Below are 5,582 nucleotides of genomic sequence, written 5' to 3'. Positions count from 1 at the left end.
ATACGTCTCCGACGTATCGATAATTTCTTATGTTCCATGCCACATTAATGATGTTATCTACATGTTTTATGCACACTTTATGTCATATTCTAGCATTTTCTCGAAATAAACTATTAACAAGATGCCGAAGTGCCGATTCTTTGTTTCTGCTGTTTTGGTTTCAGAAATCCTAGTAAGGAAATATTCTCGGAATTGGACGAAATCAAAGCCCGGGGGCCTATTTTTCCACGAAGCTTCCCGGAAGTCCGAAGGAGAGACGAAGAGGGGCCACGAGGGGCCACACCCTAGGCGGCGCGGCCCCCCTTGGCCGCGCGGCCCTGTGGTGTGGGGCCCCCGTGCCGCCTCTTGACCTGCCCTTCCGCCTACAAATAGCCTCTGTGACGAAACCCCCGGTGCACGAGAGCCACGATACGGAAAACCTTCCCGGAGACGCCGCCAACGCCGATCCCATCTCGGGGGATCCAGAGATCGCCTCCGGCACCTGCCGGAGAGGGGAATCATCTCCGGAGGACTCTACGCCGCCATGGTCGCCTCCGGTGTGATGTGTGAGTAGTCTACCCCTGGACTATGGGTCCATAGCAGTAGCTAGATGGTTGTCTTCTCCCCATTGTGCTATCATTGTCGGATCTTGTGAGCTGCCTAACATGATCAAGATCATCTATCTGTAATTCTATATGTTGCGTTTGTTGGGATCCGATGAATAGAGAATACTTGTTATGTTGATTATCAAAGTTCATCTACGTGTTGTTTATGATCTTGCATGCTTTCCGTTACTAGTAGATGCTCTGGCCAAGTAGATGCTTGTAACTCCAAGAGGGAGTACTTATGCTCGATAGTGGGTTCATGCCTGCATTGACACCTGGGACGATGTGAGAAAGTTCTAAGGTTGTGTTGTGCTGTTGCCACTAGGGATAAAATATTGATGCTATGTCTAAGGATGTAGTTGTTGATTACATTACGCACCATACTTAATGCAATTGTCTGTTGCTTTGCAACTTAATACTGGAGGGGGTTCGGATGATAACCTAAAGGTGGACTTTTTAGGCATAGATGCAGTTGGATGGCGGTCTATGTACTTTGTCGTAATGCCCAATTAAATCTCACTATACTCATCATGATATGTATGTGCATTGTCATGCTCTCTTTATTTGTCAATTGCCCAACTGTAATTTGTTCACCCAACATGCTGTTTGTCTTATGGGAGAGACACCTCTAGTGAACTGTGGACCCCGGTCCAATTCTCTTTACTGAAATACAATCTACTGCAATACTTGTTCTACTGTTTTCTGCAAACAATCATCTTCCACACAATACGGTTAATCCTTTGTTACAGCAAGCCGGTGAGATTGACAACCTCACTGTTTCGTTGGGGCAAAGTACTTTGGTTGTGTTGTGCAGGTTCCACGTTGGCGCCGGAATCCCTGGTGTTGCGCCGCACTACATCCCGCCGCCATCAACCTTCAACGTGCTTCTTGGCTCCTCCTGGTTCGATAAACCTTGGTTTCTTTCTGAGGGAAAACTTGCTGCTGTGCGCATCATACCTTCCTCTTGGGGTTCCCAACGAACGTGTGAGTTACACACCATCACATGTGTAATTTCTTCCTATCACAGAGCTTCTCAACATCGACTCTAGCCTTGACATTATCCTTTGACTTCCCGGGAATGTTTAGGCACGTGTGAAATAAGGACTCCGCGACATTCTTTACGGTGTGCATCACATCGATGTTATGGGGAAGTTCGAGGTCCTTGTAATACTCGAGCTTCGTTAAGGCTGCCTCGTGAGTCCAGTTGTGCGTTACACCATATCCCTCAAATTGATGGCCAGCTTCCGATGCCGCTGGCACGAGAGCACGTAGCTCGGCATCAACAGCTATACCATCGAACTTTGGCACCTCTGTTACTTCATGCACAACTTTGCCTTTCTTGAAGTTCTTTTTGTCTTCTCTGAACGGATGCCTCCGTTTGAGGTACTGCCAATTCGTGTCAAACGCAACATACTTGCGACCCTTATTTAGCCAAAGGAACTCAAGTTGATGCCCGCACACTGGGCATGGCCATTTACCAGCTGTACACCATCCGCATGTTAGGGCGTACCCGGGCATGTCATGCATGGTATACTGCAACCAAACTTTCATGCAGAAGTTTGTCTTTGATGCTCGGTCGTACGTCAACGTCCCGTGGTGCCAAGAGTGGTTCAAATCATCCACAATCGGCTGCATGTAGACACTCAAGTTCTTCCCCGGGTAATGGGGCCCTGGAATGATCAGCGACAGAAACATGGTCTTCCTCGTCATTAGGACTCCGGGAGGGAGATTGAGCGGAATTACAAACATGGGCCAACAACTGTAAGTGGCAGTCGACATACCATATGGATTGAAGCCATCTGTAGCTATCACAATTCTGACATTCCGAGCATCTGCTGCCCTTTGGGGTATTTTCTATCAAAGTTCTTCCATGCATTGCCATCAGATGGATGTCCCATCTTCGTCCGCCCCTGATTGTCCTTTATTCGAGTCCCCATCTTGTGCCACGTCATCTGTTTGGCGGTCTCCTCAGTCAAGTAAAGCCGCTGGATTCTTTTTATGAATGGGAGATACCGAAGAATCGACTTTGCGATCTTTGACTGCCTCACCTGACCATCCTTTCCCGTTACCTCTTCATACCTAGAGGCCTTACAAATGGGACAGTACTTGTCCTCCGCAAACTGTTTCCAGAAGAGAACGCAGCCTTTTGGACAACAGTCTATCCTTTGATAATCCATGTTGAGCGCCGACATGAGTTGCCTCGTCTCGTGCAGGCTTTTAGGCAGACAATGCCCCTTGGGCAACATGTTACCAGTTGTTCTCAGACTTGCTTCGAATCCGTCACGGGTGGTATTGTACCGGGTCTTGTCGGCTAGACATTGGGAGATGGCATCGAGCTGAGAAATCGCGGCGCCATCGTACAGAGGCGTCTTAGCAGCGGCTATCATATCATAGAAGGCCTTCGCGGCTGGCTCTGGTTCCTCCGGTTCTGGAGGTTCCCCCGGCTCTGGCGGTTCCTCCCGTGAATGTGGCGACTCTGGCATGTGGGCATCGACAAGATCATCTAGAAAGTCTCTAACCCCATCATACTCATTGCCATTGAGCCGCTGCCGCATCACCTCACCTCTGTCACGTTCATGCTCATCAAAGTCGATCTGCGTGACGTAACGAGGCATATACCCATATTGCAGAAGGTGTTTAAACATGTCATCCTTTCCACGACGGTGATGCTTCAAGCAACGATTGCACGGGCAAAGTGGCTGAACCTTCTGTTTTGTACCACGCGCCAACTCCTTCACTAAATGCCAAGTCTTCCTTATCCACTCATCTGTTTTATTAGTCGCACTAACACGGCCGGTGTACATCCATCCATTATCAGCCATCCTCTGCTCTATTAGAAGCCAAACGACAAGCATAGCATTTATATCAAATAGGAAAATGCATCAGATTTTAATTTTTTTACCAGGCAAAACGAATGCATCAACCTACATCTCTACTAGGTGGGATCCTAGCAGCCGCCGGATCCGTAGATTGAGTACGTTCTCCATGCTCTACCCCGGTCCGAGTCAAAATTTCGGTAGCACCTCCCCGCTGCTCTCCCGATACACGTCTCGCCAAAAAGACAAGAGGATGTGCATCCGGAGAACAACGGTGAGGCGCTACCGAAATTCTGACTCGGACCGGAGCAGAGCATGGAGAACGTACCCAACTACGGATCCGCCGACTGTCCCGTAAATGCCGCAAGCGTTACGGTTGAAAATATGCCGACCACTAATGCATATTTATCCGCGTAACGCTTGAGGACGGGAAGTGACACCTAGGTTACGCAACTTGACTTGGAAAATGAATCTAGTGACATAAATAAAATGCGGAGAAGAAGTTGGAAATTTTGCTCACCCTCGGCTGTAGAGGAAGTAGTCGAACAACCGACTGTCGATGTCGGCGACCGTCGAGAAGCGCGTCAAGATCCGGGATCGTCACGCCGGGGTGCTCAAGACGAGGCGGTCACGGCATGGCCTATTACAAATACATATTATTAGAAGAAATTCACATTTGCATTTCTATTTCCATTCACATTCACATTTCTATTTCACATGCACATTACACAATACAAATCCGGGATCGTCATTTCTATTTCACATTCACATTACACATTACAAATCCGGGATCGTCATTTCTATTCACATTACACATTTCTATTTCAGCTATACACAGTTCTATTTCAACCAATACTAAAGCAAAACAAAAATGAAATAAAAGAGCTGCAATTTTATAGGAAGAAAGACAAGCACCTGGGGGATCTGCGGGACAAGCGGCGACGGGAGGAGGGGGCCAGAGGAGGCGGGCAGCAGGCGGCGTCGGGCAGGAGGCGGCGGCGGCTGCGGTGGCGGGCACGAGGTGGCGACGAGAGGAGGGGGCGGGGGCCAGAGGAGGCGGGCAGGAGGCGGCGACGGGAGGAGGGGTCCGGGGCCAGAGGAAGCGTCGGCGGGAGGAGGGGGTTGCAGCGGAAGCTCAGGCGTCGGGCAGGAGGCGGCGGCGCGGGGCTCAGGCGGCGGCGGTGCGGGGCTCAGGCGGCGGCGGCTCAGGCGATTTTGCGGCGGGCGGGAGAAAAATGAGTGGGGGAAAAGTGCGTGCGGGAGCGTGGCCGACCAGGTGAAAATCTCGGCCACCTCATACGCCGAGGGCAACCTCATACGCCGAGGGCCACCCTCGGCTTATGTGTGTCGCCCGGGCCGACCAGGTGGACCCTGGTTTACTCTAGGGTTTCCCTGGCTACGCCGAGGGCAACCTAATACGCCGAGGGCCACCCTCGGCATACTATTTTTATTTTATTTTTTCTTTCCTTGTTTCTTCTAACCATAATTAATATACTAGTGGGAGAATTATTAAGAGAGGTTAGCTAAGGGAGAACCAGCAGGGCAGTTTCCCTTTTGCCCCTTCGATCGGGCGGTCTACCCCGACCTCCATCGGCGGTGCCTCCATAGGAACAAGTAGTAAAATTAATTATATCATCTTACCTAAAGATTCCCTCTGGTACATGAAATCCTAACCTCATAAAATTAATTTTTGGCTCCGTTTACTTTGCCAACTGTGCAAAACGGGGTCGCCGGGACATGCGGTATGGCCGTACCGGGCGCGCGCGTGCACCCATCCGCCAACGCGCGAAACGGAAAACATTTAGCACATAAAATGACGCGTCCTAGACCTAAATTTTTTTTCCCTCCATTTATTGAGCGAAGGAAAGTGTCGCCCCAGTTCAAATCTGGTCAGTTTCCAGCGGATTCGGCGGGACACCGCAGGAAGCGGGAGGGATTCCCAGATGGCTGCCGCGCGCATATGGCATGTGATAGGTGGTGCGTAGGAGGTATCCTACCGCTGCGCGGAGGTCCCGCGCAATACTAAAATGCGCACCATGCAGCTCCTTCACAAAAAAAAAAACCCTTCCGGCACCCCGGAAATGGAAAACCCGTCGCCCGTGGTTCGGATTGGAAATCCGCGACCGGGGCCTTGCTTCCCATCCTAAGGCCCACGCACGTGCCAAATATGGCCTCGTTCCGA

Source organism: Lolium perenne, chromosome 3 (genome assembly GCF_019359855.2).
Source record: "Lolium perenne isolate Kyuss_39 chromosome 3, Kyuss_2.0, whole genome shotgun sequence".
In the NCBI taxonomy this organism is placed as follows: domain Eukaryota; kingdom Viridiplantae; phylum Streptophyta; class Magnoliopsida; order Poales; family Poaceae; genus Lolium; species Lolium perenne.
The sequence above is the reverse complement of the archived record's forward strand: the minus strand, read 5'-3'. Positions refer to the sequence as shown.